Source organism: Chenopodium album, chromosome 2, assembly GCF_948465745.1.
Source record: "Chenopodium album chromosome 2, dcCheAlbu1.1, whole genome shotgun sequence".
NCBI lineage: Eukaryota > Viridiplantae > Streptophyta > Magnoliopsida > Caryophyllales > Amaranthaceae > Chenopodium > Chenopodium album.
The window spans coordinates 67,836,686-67,855,196 of NC_137835.1; the positions used below are offsets into that span (position 1 = coordinate 67,836,686).

The 18,511-nt window shown below is 37.7% G+C and overlaps 1 long non-coding RNA gene across 1 annotated transcript in view; it reads left to right on the forward strand.

Moving 5' to 3' along the window:
• The first annotated feature begins 2,346 nt into the window (after nt 1-2,346).
• LOC145586700 (uncharacterized) overlaps nt 2,347-18,511 on the forward strand; it is a 47,791-nt gene continuing 31,626 nt past the window's right edge. The window contains exons 1-2 of the long non-coding RNA XR_014101007.1: nt 2,347-3,252; nt 3,393-3,502. This is a non-coding gene — a long non-coding RNA (uncharacterized LOC145586700). The remainder of the gene's footprint in view (nt 3,253-3,392; nt 3,503-18,511) is intronic.

Below are 18,511 nucleotides of genomic sequence, written 5' to 3' on the forward strand. Positions count from 1 at the left end.
CGATAGCAACCACAACAACAACCGAAACCCTACCCACCGCTTGTACCACCACGACAGTGGAAACAAAAAAACAAACAAATTTTTTTAAAAAAAAAAACAAAAAAATACCTTAATAACCGAAATTGGTTTGAATTCCATCTTGAATTTGGTTTAATAAGGCCAAATTCAACCATGAAAAGTCTAGATCTAGAGTTTTCATCGTCAAATTAATCCTTAAAAACCATTCATTTTTTAACACCACCAACCAACGAAATCGCCGATAATAAAGAGAAGAGGAAATGGAACAAACCGCTGGCGATGAAGAGATGAAGGGAAAGAAGAGGAGGGCGACGAGGAGAGAGAGAGAAGGGTGAGACGAGCAGGAGAAAGGGGAGAGAAAGGGTGAGACGAGCTGGAGAGAGAGAGAGATCAAGAGAGAGAGAGAGCAGGAGAGAGGGGAGAGTAGGAGAGAGAAGGAGGAGAGGGGAGAGAGGAGAGAGGCTGTAGATAGGGAAGAGTTAAGGTTAGGGTTTATAAAGAGGGGATGTTTTTTTTTAATAAAGCCACTGGTTCAAAACCGGTGGGATTAATATTTTCCCCACCAGTTTGGTTTGAACCGGTGGCAATACCCTTCCCTCAAAATCCCACCCATTTTCCCCATTTTTTCCCCATCGATTTTTAAAAACTGGTGGCCATTGGTCGGTGCCAATCTCTATTTTTCTACTAGTGGAAATACGGATTAGTAAAATGTGTTTAAGTACGATAGTGCTAGATAATGTAAACTTAATTTATTTGCAAACACGCTTTTAAAACCAATTCCAATAATTAATCCAATAAATTCCAAAACTCGTGATAGATTCAAAACCAATTCTCAAATATAATTCCAATAACTCAATAATTCAATAGTAGTGATTAATAAAATCAAATCTTTTCAAAAACCCAATTTCCTCTCTAAGTGTGCACAACCCCCAAGCTAGTCTCCTACTATTTCAAGGCTAATCTCAAGGAAAGACTAGGTCATACAAAGTTCATATTCAATAAATCCGCATAGTGGAATTAATATAATAATCATGCTTGTAAAGCTTTTATAAATAATTCAATAATTCTCATAAAATTCCTCTTTAAATAAAACCAACCTTTATAATTGAATAACTCAAAAACTCCTTTTGTATTTAATTCAATAAGCTTTTAAAATCAAACCTTTATAAAAACTCTTTAAAACAATCCAACATATTTTTAAAGCCAAATTCCTTTAAATATTATAAATGATTTAAAACCATTCAAAACATGATATTAAAATCAATCCTTTAAAAATAAATTTATTAAAACAAATTTTAAAATCATTTCCTCCGACCATACTTTATTTCATAAATCATAATTCAAATCAATTTAATTCAATCACCAATAAAATCCAAAACCCTTATAAAAGCCAAATTGGGGTGAGGAATTTTTACTTTTAGCAATTCCTTATGAACATTGTGTGGACGATTTTACTCCTCCTCTTTTTTTTTCTGTTCTTAATGAACATTGTCCTTCCCTTTTTGCCCTTCAATCCATATAACCCTTGGGTTGACCAATCTTTGATTTTTAACTTTTCCTTGTGAACAGAGTCGTTCCTCTTTTCCTCATCACTTTTCAATCTCTCTCTCCTCAGTCTTTACCTCAGATTTTGATCAGTTTTGCAATTTGGTTCTTTTGTCTCCTCAAGGTGAGTTCTTTGATTTCCCCTAAACTAACAAATTGTATTTCTTAGTAAAATTTTGATCTGTTTCAATAATTTTCGCTTTTGATTTTCTACTTATGGATTTGTTGTATCTTTCAATTTTCATTTTTGATTTTCGTTTTTGAATGGTAGCTACGTGACTTCTCTAATGGAAGCGGCTTCTGACCTCAGTTCTTCCGCCGTCGATCGTAGTTTTCCAACGAACTCTTACTCTGACCTTAGTAATCGAGCTTAGCTTTCTGTTTCTCCCTCCTGGTTTGTTATCTCGCAGCTCATTTATCTCTCATTTAACATTTATTAATTTGGTAATTATAGTAGTTTTGATTGAACATGATTTGGATATTGTGTGAAATTCAGAGGGTTTTTTTTTTTTATGTTTTTTATTTTGTTGATTTTTTTTTTTTGGTTTGTAGTAAGATGACGAGACTTCTTTAATGGAAGAAAGAGGGTTTTAATTCTCCTCCCTTTTATGAATTGGAATTTTTTTTTGGGTACATAGCTTTAAAATTCTTTTGGTTTTTCTGGTGTAAGTTATCGATGTTGCTCACCTAATGCTCTCTCAACTACCGTATTTTCTCCCATTCAAGAAGTGCAAGTTCTTGATGGTTCGACGCGCCTGTCGACTCGTGAGCTAACACCTAGGGCATAAATTGAAGAAAATGAAGAGAAATGAATCATAATTTTTGACCTCAGAGAAGGTCGGCCACGGCAGTTATCACTAGCTCCTGCGACGCCAGTTGGGATCGGCGACCTCCTAGCACCGGGGAAAGCCCTACTTCTCTATTTCCTTCATTTATCCTCAAAAAAATCATCAATCAAGGTGGTTCTTCTTCTCCAAATTTCTGCTGTAATCTTTGTTCAGTCTCATTACTTATGCCTCCCTTTTTTTGTCATTATGAAATTGTATTTTAATTGACCAAATACCCTTTTTTCCCGGGTTTGCTTTGTTGGTGATCTTATTGTTTGTGGAGTGTTCTTTGATACCGTATTAAGGTTAGATCTACTTGATTTTTTTATAGTTTTTTGTTTGCCAAATCATCAGAGAAGCAGAAAGGTTAAGAATTGTTTTCTTGAATGATTTAGCAAATTATGGCTATGAGGTTTGTAATTTTATTTATTTATTGAATTTTTTTTTGAAGAAATGGGGTTTGTAAACTTTGCAGAATGGTTTATGTGGTTTTCCCTCTTTACAAAAAACAAAACATTTGAGAGTTCGATTTCACATTGTTGTTAAATTGATGTTAGCATAGTCAATTTAGGGTTCTACATTCAACTATTGTTTGATATTGGTACTTTCCCATCCCATTTTTTTATTCCCTACCTTCTTTTTCTGTATAATTACCATTGGATTTCTCATTATGAAGTCTGCCTAGAAAATGATGTTGGGGTGTTGAGGTTTGTACTTAATACTCTGTACAAACTACAAAATATGAAATTGGGTCAATAAAGACACATCCTTCATAGATTTCAATCATTTTATCCCAAATGCCATCTCTCTAGGTCGAAGAAGCTGTCTGTAAGAATATCAAACTATTGAAGCTTGTGAAAAGGTTTGTGACGTTACTCACTCTTCTCTTGGTCCTAATGGTATCCCTCTATTTTTTTACCTGGTTTAAGACGGAGTTGTTGTTTCTTTTTTGAAATTTGATATTTTTGCTGTTTTATTGACTGTTTTTTCGATTATTTTAAGCTTTGTAGATGAACAGATTAACAGGGAAGATGAAGAACTTGAATTGGAACTGAATTGATAAGTAAAGTGACATTTTCCGCTCTTTAGGACCTTTGAAAGAGCAGCATCAAGTGAGTTTCACGCTCCTCCAAGGCCTTTAGTTTCCGGTATCTTACTTGTTTATCTATGTTTAATCCATTTCTCATGTTTACTTGGGTGAATTCAAATTTTGGGTTTTGTTTATTTATGCAATTAGATTGAAATCATGTTTATGGATAGGTATTTTTGGATATGCAGATCGGGTATGTCAATCTGAAGATTTCGGATTATGATTGTTGAATCAATTTTTAGGGTTTTAGCTTTTTGTCCTTATATGTGCTTCTAACAAACATATACTTGACCCAAGGGATGTTGTTTGGGGGATTAAGCTCTTTCATTTTACTTTATGATGTTCTAACTATCATAAAAGTGTGCCCTGACTATAGGGAATATTTCAAGCATTACCCCAAACTTGAACCCCACTGTGATCATACACTAAAGCATGGTGGCGTCCAAAGGGAAGGAAGATAGAGCAAAGGAGTCGCCAACAAGTTTTAGGAACTTGTAAACCGTTCAAAGGGTGAAGGTTACACCCCTTAACGATCCAAAAGATCGTTAACTCCAAAAGGTCTAGAACCAAGACTGGAAGTTCGGGGATGAAGGTACAAATCCAATTTAAAAGAGAAAGAACCTGCCCTAATAATATGCCTCTACTTTATTCTTCTCGTATTCATGTGCGCTTTCTGACTAACATGCAATCAATAGGTTAATCCTAAACCTGTTTAATCTATGTTGGTTGAATATTAATGCACAAATAAAACTTTTAATGGCGATCACTTGAATTATAATCATATTATCCCTAAACAAGATTATTAATTATCTTATTAAGCGTGATTATAAGTATAAATTCCCTTTAAACATGCATAAAAGGCGTGATCAAGCAATAACAATAATAAAAATCAAGCAACATAATAACAACAATAACCATAATAATAATTATTATAATCATGTTCATAAACCACTAGTAGAAAAATACAAAAAGGCACCGCTCAATGGCCACCGGTTTTCGAAAACCGGTGGGGTAAAAAATGGGCGGGATTAGGCATATTTATATTGCCACCGGTTCAAACCAAACCGGTGGCATAAATGTTAAAGGCCACCGGTTTTGAACCACCGGTGGAAATTCTTTTTATAAAAAACCCGGTCATATTTTATTTTTCATATATAAACCCCTTTTATTTCCCAAACCCTAGCCTTTTCTTCTTCTCTCTCCTCTTCCTCTCTTCTCTGATCTCGTCCCCTCCCTCATCTTCTCTCTCTTCTCTCATTCTCTGATCTCTTCTCTCTCTTTTCTCTCTTTTGCGACGAGGTGAGGGGTCTATTTCTTCACCGGCGCCGCATCTTTGCAGTGGTGGTGGATCTCTTCACGAAGGTATGTGCTCTTCGCCTCTTCGATTTGAAATATAGGGTTTCTGATTTTTATTTAACTTTTTTTTTGTGATTTTTATGTTGCGATGAGGTCGATGAACATGGTGAACATGTTGTTCTCGAGTCCGCCAAGGTTATGATGGTTACGGTGGTCGCGATCCATCTCTCTATCTCTTCTCGAGTCCTCTGCTTTAGATCTTGGTTATTGGTTTGTATTTACTTTCCTTTTTTTGATTGTTCATTAGATTTATTTTTTAATTGCTAGGGTTTTTTTTGTCTGTAAATGCTTGTTTAATTTTCTTAGTGATGGATATTTGGTTGCATGAATGTAAGGGTTTGCGTGATTGTATTGTGTATAATGTTGGAGGTGATTACTGCACAAAATTTGGCTGCCCAGATTGATGTTTGTTTGATGGCTACTGTTTATACTAATAAAAACAACATTAATCGGTGTAAAATTAGGGTATTATTTGATTGTGGTTATTTTGGATGTAATAATGATGATGATTTTGCTACTTGATACTCTGATCAAGTTGAAAAAAGATTGTGAGGTAAGGATTGTTTTTACATTTTAAAGATATAGCACTATATGATAAGATCTAGGAAAATTCAAAATGTTTTGGTGTGATTGAACATGAGTTGAGATTAGGGATTTTGAAAAGCTGTAATTAAACTTGACATTTAAATAACAAAAACTGATGCGTGAATGTATATTGAGGGAGTTACCTTTTCTAAGTTTAATTTACGATAGATTGATTTTCAGTGAAATTGGTTTTTATTTGATGAAGCAGAAAAATGTGAAGCTATTTTTAATACTGCTATAGCTTAAATCAGTTCAATTCTGTGCTAGTTGCTGTACCCGAGCTGAAACTCAGGTGTCTTAGAAGCAGGACTCCTGTGATTGTTAATTTCTGATGAAAAAGAAATGCTTGGTGTTGTCTTGTGTTTTCTTTTGAATGTAATGTGTTTAATTTACTAATTTTTTTGAGTTGATTTATATTCATCAACTTTTGTGTTTCATTGCAGTGATATGGATTCAACAATGCTGGCTTGCATTGCGTTCTCCTGCCCCAATCTGGAAACCATGGAGATCTCTATGTCAGAGTCATCAATTAACCGTATATCTGGGTATATAAACCCTTTTCCTGTTTGATTTAGTCCATTTTGGTCTAAAAAATTCTTGTATAGGAAACCATGTTAGTTTAACTTTTCAGTTTGTGGCTCTAGTATCACTTGTTTGTGAAATGAGCTCCCCATTTTGCTCTCTATATCTTTGTGATATTGGATGATTGAACATTAGAAGATGAATTTGAATACTTGACATCTTAATTTAGGAAATTGTGCAAATATGTTTTAAAAGGATAGATGAGTTCAAACTCTTCTAGTAGACAGGAAACTTATGTAATGCAGTGAACTCTTTATGTGGCTGTCTATTTGAAATGACTTTGCAAGGCTGATTATTGTTTGTGGTGGTCTGAGCAACTTAACTGGTAGTTGATAGCTTACTCTCAGGCAGACTAGCTGCTAACTCATTGTTTCAATGTTGAGAGGATTTTATGCATTGGAATCCATTTACTTGTTGGTTTGGCTTTAGTACTTTTTTCTTTCACAAGATAATTCTTGCCAAATTTCCGCATAAATGTATTAAATTGAGCCAAGTTTTACTCCTAGGAATGTCTAACCCTTCTTTGTGGTTTTATTTTCTTGAATTAAAGCTGAACTGAAATTCTGTAATTGATTTCCTGTCTATGATTTTCTTGACTTTTTGTATTAACCCTGTTTCTGGTAGGCAGTCATCTAGAGATGTGTAAATTCGATGTATTCAGCGATGATAGGCACCCAACAGCCTTGCGTTGTTGGTCCAATAAACTTGTTACTATATATGTAAACTTATGCATGATCCTTTGGTAATAAACTAATAATTTACCTGTGTTTTAAATAACCTTTCCTGTAATTTAATCATTACAAATTCTGTGCTTTAGATCTGCATTAGCCATTAGCTGAGAATTGAACTAATGAATTATCTTTGTTTGGGATATAATCTTTCACTGTGACTGGGAGAGAGCCTGAGTAAATTAAATTAGCTATTGATGTAGGAAAATTTCTCAACTCCTAAGGCTAGAGAAATCTTGTTGTTGATGAAATCTGTAACTTGTCTGTGGTATATGCTGAATTCAAATCTCAGCGGCTGTTGCTTGTTGGCAACGTTTCGAGCATTAGAATTTAGATTAGGTGTAATGTAGGTGTAAAGTTACTAGATTTAAGCTTTCTTTTTGCTGCACTTAGTGTGTAAGATTAACTCTGTCGACGCAGTTTTAGTGTTGGTACATTTGTTTTGTGATGATATAGGGTTGCTTGTTAACACACTCCAGTTTGATGGCTCTTCTGATGTGTAATCTGCTTATTGAATTTGCTGCTTTATTTAGTAAAGTACGGACTAGTATCATAAATTTCAATACTTTAAGAGGGGTTAATAAATTTCAATACTTTAAGAGGGGTCAATATCAAATCTCTTTGGTGTTGTCTTCTTGATTTTCTTTGAGACACTTATAGCTTGAGCGAATTTGGTTAACATATTGTGAATATTGGTTTGTTTCTTTTCTTTATGTTAGGATTATTAATTCTATTTTTAAAGAAAGAGGAATTAAGGTTACAAATACCCCTACTGTTTTGATTGATGATGTTGCGGATTTGTCGACTGGGCTTAGCTTGCTGTATTGCTTTGCTTTGGTGTTAATTCTATGATTGTTGGGTTATTAATTCTATGATTGTGTTGAAGTGGGATTGATTTGCTTTGGTGTAATTTGAGTAGAAAGGAACTAATTTCAAAGTGGATTTTGAAATAGGTTTTCGATTATATTATTTGGGGGTGGTAATTTGAGTAGAAAGGGAGCCAATATCACATTGAATTGTTATGCTTGGTGTAATTTGGCTCTCTTGAAATTGAATTAGTATTGCTCTGCTTGTTTTCTTTGATTAATACACACATCGAGATCTCTTATCTTTGTTTGTTGATGCAGGTGGTTGTTGGAAGATGTTATCTATATGCAAGGCTGCTGCTGCCTCCCCAAGGCTCGCTGCTGCAGTTGCTGCCTCGCCACGTGTTACATTGGTGATTTTGTGTGACTTGTATTTAACAGTGACTTGTATTTTTTTTTTTTTTGGACCAAAATTGTAATATTCCAGCCTTATTTTAATGAAAATATGTAAGTTTATATATATGTTAGTGTTTATATATCAATTTAATAGAAAAAAATGCAAAAAAATTTTTTTTTTTTAATTTTTTTTTGCCATTATTGGCACTGGTTTTGAACAGAACCGGTGCCAAAAATCCCTTTAAAAAAAGCGGGAATGGGTTTTTGCCACCGGTTAACCGGTGGCCATAATAAATATTACCACCGGTTAACCGGTGGCAATAATCATTTTTGCCACCGGTTTTGAACCGGTGGCCTTTCTTGAGGTTATTGCCACCCCCCAAATGACCACCGGTTCAAAACCGGTGGCTTAGGGGGGTTTTGAACCGGTGGCTAAGTGGTTTTTTCGCCTAGTGAACATAACCATAATCAAATCAACGCTAAAGCATAATAATAGCAAGATCCTAGGCATGATACTAACAAGATTAATAACAAACCCTAGCATGTCACTAAACAATAAAGATCAAAGCTTTAGCCCTAACATGATACTAAACATGATATTAGGAAAGAAAATAGGAAGCATTCTTTTAATCATACTTGATATTAGAAACTTAATTATTACCCTAAACATGATACTAGGAAGCATCCTAACATGATACTAGGAAAAGCATCCTAACATGACACTAGGAATCAAAATAACAACCTAAGCATGATTTCTGTATCAAAAATATCAATTGAGCAATTAAAGCACTTACTCGGATGCCTCGTATCTCTTTCTAATAACAAAATACACACGTTAGTAACTTCAAGGAAAATAATAAAACAAACAATTAAATTAAATAATTGAAATAGAGATTTGAGAACAAACCCTTAGAAATATCAAACCTTTCACGTCTAGGGTGAAGACAACTTCGAACTTGGCTAGGTGTGTCTAGTGCTAATGTATGAGGAATTTTTAGAGAGGGAAGGTTGAGAAAAAGAATAGAGAGAGAAGGAAAGCTTCTAGCTTTTTAGAGAGAGAAGGAATTAAACAATTCTGGTTAAGAGTTGATTATTGAAAACGGAGGTCCAAGGACCCTATTTATAATAAAATAGTCCGGAATTGATAAAAAAAAAACAGAGTTCGAAAAGGAATAAAACACGCTTCTGTTGCCAGGCGACAGGCTTTGTCTCCAAGCGACAAACCTGTCGTTTGGCGATGTAAGACAGTTTTAGTGGATTTTATTTTTATCACATCTTTTGATCCAGAAGTCCAAATAAGTCATATAATATGTCGTTGGAAATCTCTTGAAGTCTAATTTCCAACCCAATTAGAATCCGATTAAAATCTTTTGTAGATAACAAGATATGGCCGAAATAGTGGAAGGGTGTCAGTTTTGGATAGAGTTTCGTATCTCATTCATATCTTTTTCATTATAGCTCGGAATTAATATTATAATATATCATTGGTAAGATAATTTCAATATCTATCCTATCATATAAGATTTGGATAAATATTATGAGGCACGAAAATAAATTCTGAATCTATTCCATTTCGTACAAAACAAGAATTCTCAAATGAGTAGTTTTATTCAATTTCAAACTCTTTGAAACATAATTATCAATCCTTACTCCATTAGGATTTAAGAGAACCTTATAGAGTATTCTAGATTACTATAATCAATCCTAATATCTTTAGGAATGTGTAGGCGTCATTTGAAGTGCGCCTACGGTAAAGCATGTTATGAATATGCTTGGCACTCTTAGGAAGTGGGAATTGACATAATACGATTAGGGACAAATAAAGTAAGGAGTCGCCAACAAGTTTTTAAGGAACTTGTAAACCGTTCACGGATCATAAAAGGCAACCACGATTAAAGGACAACGATAGGCAACAACGATTAACCCGTGAAGGTTACACCCCATTCATAATCCATGAGATTACTAACTCCATATGGTTCGGAACCATGAAAGGAGGATCGAGGATGATGGTACGAAGTGAGTCATGGAGTCACATTTGCCCGTATTGGCCTCTACTCGATTCTTATAGCGAAAAGCATTCCTGCGATCTCAAAGGCATACAAACAGAAATTCAATTTGCTCCAAACTATTATTAAGCTAAATTGGTTGAATATTAATGCAACATATAATTCTAAAATATTAGTGATCACTTGAATTAATAACAAGATTAAAAAGGATCCTAAACCGGTTGTCCAAATTATCTTATTAGGAGTGATTTTCAATTACATATTTCCTTTAAACATGCAATATGGAGATCAATAAATATAATAAAATAAACATTAATATTGTAAGGAATTTAATAATAAAATCTAACAATGTAAAGTCGTTAGAAAAATAATAGAAATAAAAGGAACATAATTCTTACTTTGATTCTGTTTGCTTGTAACTATAAAATAATGAACGAGTTAGTAACTTTAAGGAAATAAAAATAAAATGATAATTAAATTAAATGAAATTAAATACAATTGATTTGGGGCCAAACCCTCAAACAGTTCTACCTTTCACGCCTTGGCTTAAGGACAGAACCACGAGTAAAGTATGGACTCCTTGGAGAGCTTGAAGAAGGAATTTTGAAAGAAAAAGGGTAGGCTAGTGTTTAGGCTAGAGCATAGAGGAGAGAAGAATAGAGAATTAATTGATGCCCCGTACATCAGAAATGAGGGGGTATTTATAGAAAAATGTGCTGAGGGGACACACGGAACCCTAAAAAGATAAAAACCCTAAAAAAATGCACCGCGACACGGCAGAGGGCACCGTGACACGGTGTCTGGCACCGTCAGACGGGACAAGTTCCCGTGACATGGTGGTTAGCTGTGTGACACAGGTTATATTTAGGGTTTGGGGAATAAAACGCGTGAAGGGTTTACGCGAAAAGGACACGGAACATCCCCGTGTCACAGCAGGGGCACCGTGTCATGGGGAATCCCACCGTCAGACGGGGAATATTCCCGTGACACGGTGGACTTCTCCCGTGACGCGGGAACCTGTAGTCCATTTTTCCGTCTAAATTCATTTTAACCCTAATTTCGTTCAACATTTTTAAGTGCCGATTGATAATTTCGGGCCATTTCTGATTTATTATTATTATTTGGGCTAAAATAAATAATAAAATAAAAAGGTTTGGGCTGAAATTAAAAAAAAAAAAAGAACTATGCTTTGACTAAACATCAAGATTGATCCATGGACTATTCAAAAAATTGAATTTAATTAAATACGATTTTTTAAGCACTCTCGGGATTAAATACTGAACCCGACCAATAGTGGCGGTGAAAGGTTGTTCATTATCGGGTTTGGTTTTGGGGAGACATTTTTAGGTGTCTACAGAAGCCCCCAGTTTGACTGAGTTTGTAGAAACGTCAGTTTCAAAAACGATAGTCAAAGTAGTCGATAGGGATGGAGAATAATTTAAGCCGTTCTCACTCTGCATACGCCGATACCTGCAAAAAAATGTTAGTTTCACAGATAAAAGAGTAAAGGGATAGAATACATATCTGGCACTAGTGTATCGGAGACAAATGAGTTTGGCAGCTTCCTATGCTTGAAGGAATCCACTGGATGACGTTCGTTGAAATGCTTTCCATGCCTGAGGAAAGCCGACTGATGAATTTGGTAGCTTTCTAAGCCTGAAGAAACCTATTGGATGATACTTTCCATGCCCGAGGAAAGTCGACGGATGATTTTGGTGTTTTTCTATGCTTGAAGAATTCCACCGATAATGCTTTCCATGCTTGAGGATAGCCGACTTGGCGGTTTTCTATACTTGAAGATAAATCCACCGATAACGCTTTCCATGCTTGAGGAAAGCCGACTTGGCGGTTTTCTATACTTGAAGAAAAATCCACCGATGATGTTTTCCATGCTTGAGGAAAACCGACAACTGATATAATCGCTGAAATTTGCAAGTGTATGATGGTTTGATTATCCCCGAACGTGGGCCGCAGATGATTTACCTTCGAGTCGACTATCCAACTATATTAGGTGTTTAAAATGTCAAAAATGCAACCCTGATCCTTGTTAGGGCAAATCGGTAATTTTGGTACCCTTTAAATACCAATTAAAATTTTCTGCGCAATTTCGGTGAGAAAATAACTGACCAAAAGTTGCGGAAAATCGTTCCAACTTGGTTAAAGATGCTAAAATATCTGACATAAGGTTGAAAGGAGCGTGCAGGACAAACAAAAAGGCACCGCGTCACGGGGATGAATCCCGCGACACGGTGGATTGCCCCGTCTGACGGTGGAAATCCCCGTGACGCGGGACACCCTTTTTTTATTTATTTATATTTTTGCTGAAATTGTCAACGTGCCACGATAATAACACCGTCCCACGCGCGTGAATGTCGTTACGTGGTAACGGGAATCGTGGCACGGGAACGAGGTACATTTTTTGTCTTTAAATTCGAGCTTCTGCTTCCCATTTTCGCCATTTTTGTTCTCAAATATGTTCTCACCTTTTCTTCTCTTTTTTTTTTTAAATTTCGGCGTCCCCGGCCACCGTGCCACGAAGCCCAGCACCGGCGCACTGTCAGAAACCACCGTGACACGGATCCGGTCACCGTGACACGATTTCTGGGCTCTTTTTTTTTGCCGTTGCTGCTGCTGCCAGAGCTCTACTGCTGCTGCCGGAGCTCCGCCAGCGTTCCATATTCACTGTGACACGGACTTTGGCCACCGTGTCACGGCTGCTGTTCATCGTGCCGCAGCGGTTGCGCTGCTGCCTTCACGGTTTTTCGAGCTTTTGGAGCTCAAATCTTGACCAATTTTTCTCCAATTTTTTGCTACTTTCCTCTTTTTTTATTCTTCACAAGGATCCATGTAAGTTTCCTTTTATTTTTGTCTTAAATCATGTTGTAGATTCCATATTTGGTTGAAACCCTAAAAAATCAAATTGGGGGGTTTTAATTTTGAGCTTCCATGTCAAAATTCTTGCTATGAATTGAATTGTATATGGATGTATGTGTGTTTGTGAGAAATTTGAGACTAAGTTTGTGTATTTTGGTGAGAAATTGAGCAAATCACTAGTTTTGGTACTACTTGTGTGAAATGGTGTTCTTGTTGTTCATGTTGTTCTTTTGCACTTGAAATGATGATATATTGGTAGTAGATTTTGTAAAATATGCCATGATGTGCCAATTTATCGTTCTTGTGCAATTTTGAAACATGTTTTGTTTTGTGTATGTACTACATTGTCATGGAGAACATAGTATCATGCAATTAGGAGAACATAGTATTAGTTCGTCTAGAGAAACTAAATACTAGAAATAATTCCATTATTTTGCTAATTTTTAGCCTTAAGGTAAAAATTTTGCGCATAATAGAAAATGCCATTTGTTAAGTCGCTTTTGAATAAATAACTAAATAACTTAGGAAATGATGCTAAGCATTTAGATTTTTATTTTTGTAATAGCATGCCTAGACAACAGGATTGCGATCTTTCTACTCGTGGCCGGCGTCAGGCTTTTCGGGAGGACGCTCCCATAGTTCCTGAGGGCATGAACGACGATGCCCTGGAGATCGAGCCTCGCCTTTCTTCGAGTAGGGGCAGGTGGGTTCCACCTCTGTGGTCGTCAGATGAGTTGGTTTTCTGCCGTGAGAACCACGTTTCTCACCATCCACTTGCCGGCATAGTTGATGGCACGCTTCGCCATCATGGTTCCGGAGCTGGAGATTTGATTCCTCGCCTTTATGGGATTGTCACAAGGGATCCTATTACGAACGCCTTGTGGGAATCTTCTAGTTTAGTAGATTTTTATTCGGCGGTCGTAGGGTTTCGCAGCCCCCGGGGTTGTGGCCCAACAGTCGTTCGCGCGTTGTTGGAGTATTTTTGGGATACTACCAACACTTTTCACTTTGCTTTGGGGGAGATGACAGTGACCCCTTTGGAAACATGATCAGTGGTCTACGCTTCACCGACCGGGTCGTACAGGAGATATTTGACCTTTCTTAGGGGGCAGCTGAGGTAGCTGTTTTGTTAGGTCCGATCGTTCAGCACATCAGGACTCAGCCGGTGCCTCGAGGTGGTTCTAAGAGCGGGCGATCAGAGTTGGCTTCTGTTCTGGCCCGTGGCTTTGACATGGATGAGACATCACCTGAAAAGCGAGTGCGGATCTTCATTTTGATTCTCATTTCCATGACTCTTTCTCCTTATAGGAGTTCGCGTGCGCTCGTTTGCTACCTTCCTTCTTTGGTCAGCATTAGAGAGATAGGATCCTATAGTTGGGCCAGCCTGGTATATGCCGATCTTCTCTTGTCGCTACGTCATGGCTGTAGGCAGCTGAATGACCAGGCCCCTGTCACTGTCTACGGTTTATGGAGAGTCGTAAAGGTGACGATCTTTCCTCTTCTTGTTTTGTTTTAATCTGTTTGACTCATGTGCTCAGAGATCACTTTTCATTGCAGCTATGGTTCTATGAGTACTTTTCGGGATTGGCCCCTCGACGGCGTTGAGGAGCGGTCCATGACTTCCCTGTCGGAGCTAGCTGGCGTGACCGAGGCGAGTCACGAGTGGAGTCTGTCCCTACGCCACGCGGGCTGCTACGCCGAGGCACCTCTTATGTTGGTGTAAGAATTAATTTTGTAGCCTGTTATTCTCTACTTTGACGTTATTTTCGGCGTTTCATTGCAACTTTTTATGGTTTTCAGGTTGCTATCGATATCTAGTATCGGCCTTGGGCTGGGATGACTAATCTTCGCGAGGCCTTGCAGCTTTCGGCGTACCGCACTGTTTTTTTGGTACTGGACGCTTTGTCTGGTATCTTGGGGAGTGTGTTGTTCGTCAGCACAGTGGTGATCGCTTTGTGGTGCCCTTGTCTCCACCGGAGTCGATGCTGGACTCACGCATGCTTAGGGAGTTGATAAACAGGGGAGAGCGCTACACTTTTCCTTGGCAGGAGCTTGTGCGTATGGAGGGCGATTATGCGCAGGACTTGCTTCCCTCTTTAGCTCCTCCACCCCGTCTATCCGAGGTATGATTTCTTTTGAGAATTTTGTCGCTAGTCTCTGTTTAAATCATCGAATAACCTGATTATTCGATCATATTTTCAGACGATTGTTCATCGTGTGGGGAAGATTGAGGTCCCGCCTCAATCCGTCTGCTACCCGGGGCCGATCGGTATTGCTGAGGATCATATTGCTCAGATGGTTTTAGACAGGCGTAGGAGTCTTTGCCTGAAGTAATTGAACCGGTAAGCTTTTTGACACATTATTCATCTTTTTTAATACCGCTTGTTATTGATTTTTCTTTGCTTTGTTCTCAGCCTACTGACCTGGAGATGATGGAATTCATGAAGATGGTTGACGCTTTGAAGTACTGCATCATCAAGCTTCGGCTTGGTGCGAGTTGTCGGGGCGGTTCTGGCGATGTTCTTGAGGTATGTTCACTTTTTTCATTTTTACCATTTGTTCTATTTTTCACCATTGACATCTTCTGATTTTGTGTTTTTCAGGAGCGACGGAGGTCCCGCTCGCGCTCGAGACATAGAGGCTCGGACAAGGGGGAGCCTAGTTGTGGCAGACGATCTCTTGAGGTTCGTCGGCATTCTCAGTCTCAGCGGGAGCCTCAGCTTTCTCAGCCGTTACAGGAGGCTCAGTGGCAGTAGCCTCAGTCTTCCCAGCCATTCCAGCACTTTCAGGGTCAGTGGCAGCGACATTCATTTTCACAGCCTGAGTTCAGGCTAGTCATCACTCCTGTGGATCAGGGTCTATACTCAGTTCCATCGTCTGGAGCGCTTCCTCCACCGGCGCCTTGCTTGTTTTCAGTTCCAGTGTCTGGAACGATGCCTCCACCGACGTTTCCTACCTCTTGGAGTCAGTCTACGCAGTTTGCCAGTTGGACGGATCCTGCTTTGAGTTTGACTGCTACTGGAGTTACAGGGACTAGTAGGGATACTACTCCTTGTACCCGGATGATGACGGGACTCTTTGGGTCACCGCTCCCGTATTCACAAGCTGAAGATGACACTGATCCTCACTCTTCTAGTTCTACAGATTTTTAACCGAGGGTCTTTATTTTGTACTTTGGTTGATGACACTTGACGGTGCTTATGCATCATGACTCACTTTGTACATTATTCACAGTTTATGCATTTATTAGTGTGTATTAGTGTCTGCTTGAGACTCATTGTGTATGATTGTGTATTTATTAATGACGCGAAAAAAAAAGACGTAAGTGGAGGGTACCGACCTTCCCCAAAAGAAAAAAGAAATAAAAAAGGGCCAAGTTTTACAACTCCTCCAAAATGCTAAAAATAAGCATGGAAATGGGACAAATTTTACAGTTTCCCCAAAAGAAAAAGGAAAATAAAGATAGAAAAATAATTATAATAGAAATAAAAATAAAGTAATAATAAATAATAGAAATAAAATAAAATGATAAATAATAGAAATAAGAATAAAGTAATAATAAAATAAAATAATAAAGATAAATAAAATATAAAAAAAAAGATGGAGAATTTTATTAGGAATGAAACTCTCGAAAAACAGAATTAAAAGATAAACAATGAAGATAAAACAATAAAAATCCGGAAAAGCATAGTTAAAGGATAAAAAATAAAAACGCGTGGGCACCGCGACACAGCATTGTAAACCGTGTCACGGCAAAAGCTGCCGTGTCGCGGCATAAATTCCCGTGTCATGGTGCGCATATTCTGCAACAGTGTGGTTTACGCGTATAGAAAGATAGATTTTTGAGTATTTTCAAGCGTTTTTGCTATAAAATAGGACCGGTATATTCGTGATATGCATAACTACGAAACATAAAATAATTAGAATTTCATATTTCAGTAATAATGTCTCATAATTTTGATAATACATTACGCGACTGGTCTTATTCTTTGACCAATGCTGACAAAAGAGAGTTGGAATTGTTTCATGTCAGAGGCTTGCTAGCCTTGAGACATGTAGCGATTGAACATGATTTTCTTAGGGCAGCTTTAGACTATTGGAGTCCAGAAACACATTGTTTTAAATTTGATTACGATGAAATCTGTCCCCTGCCGGAGGAATTCGGTGCCATCTTTGGGTTTCCTGCCAGAAATCTTATTGCCATGCCTACCCTATGTGAGTATTATTACCAAGACTTTGAACACAATCTGAATCTAACAGATCCAGATTTAAATAGAATTGTGTGTGGTAATGAGGTAGACTTAGAAAAACTTGCAAATTTGTATTTCAATCGCCCTGTCTCTGAGTCTTATCATGTATACCATAGAAGGGCTTATATTTTTTGCATGTTTAGCAAGCTTTTATTTGCAAACGGTAGGGTAGGACATACTTGTCTAACGTCTGTGCTTAAACATGTTGAATCCGGGAGATCTCCTATGCCTACGTGCCTTGGAGAAACATTGCGCGGCCTTAACGAAGCAAAAGCTGACCGGAAAGCCGTCAGGAAGGGGTCTCTAGTACTGCTGCAGGTAAAAAAGCTCTCTGAGTAGCCCTCGTGACACAAAATAGGCACCGTGTCACGGTGAAACCTGCCGTGTCATGGCGGATTTCGGCAAAAAAAAAATTATTTTGCAGATTTGGTTGATGGAGCGTTTAGAACTTTTTGAAGCCCCCGACGATATTGAAAAATATGGTCCCAACGATCTAGTCCGCAGGAAGAAGAGTTACCCTACGAACATGTCATATGAAGATTGGGAGAATTTCTTTGCAAAGAGAGAATTTTCCATTCGGTGGGTGGTGCCTTGGTGGAGGCTTACTAGGATGGTTGACACGAATGATACTCCGTATTGTCACGTTCCTAGTATTTCAAGGCTGAATTTTTATTCTCCTTCTCAATTGATGCGACAATATGGACTTGAACAAGTAGTTCCACGCTATAACAATAGTCCTTGTGAAGTATCGTTGCATGAAAGTAACATTCACAATTACGAGGCTTATTGGATTGGAAGACCTTTGTGGACCGTTTCTGCAAGTAACCAAGCTCCTCCTCCCTTATCTAGTGCATACAAGGCATGGTTGAATCCTAGAAGTAGAAGGGATCGAATTGGATCATGCAACTTTGATGTGAAGGGCCGTCTTGGAATTAAGAAAGCGCCTCCTAAAGATCGTCTAGATCCGAGAACACAAGGAATTGAGTTTAAGACTCCTATAATGCCTTAAAAGAAGAATTATGTGAAAGGAAAGGGTAAGGAGAATATGCTATAGAGAGAAGCAATCAAAGAATTCTAAGAAAGGTGAAAGGGGTTAAAGTTCGACTAGGGGTGTGACGGTTCGGGCTACAAAAGACACATTAATGGAGAAGGCCGACCTAGTTGAAAAAGAGAAGGAGGTTCGTAAAGTGAAGAAGGATTAGATCAGTATTGCTTTGCTCATATGATTTATAATTTTTATTTTTTAAAATAAGGCGCATGATGCCAATAATTGTAGTCACATTTATTTCAACAATAATAGCATATTTATTTTTACCTTAAATAAAAATTACAATGACTGTTTTTATTTTATATATCCGAGTCAAGAAGTCGGACGCAATGGAAGAATAACCAACATCGAACAGAATTCGCAAAGTCTGCGCCACGAAACAATTCGCAAAGTCCACCGT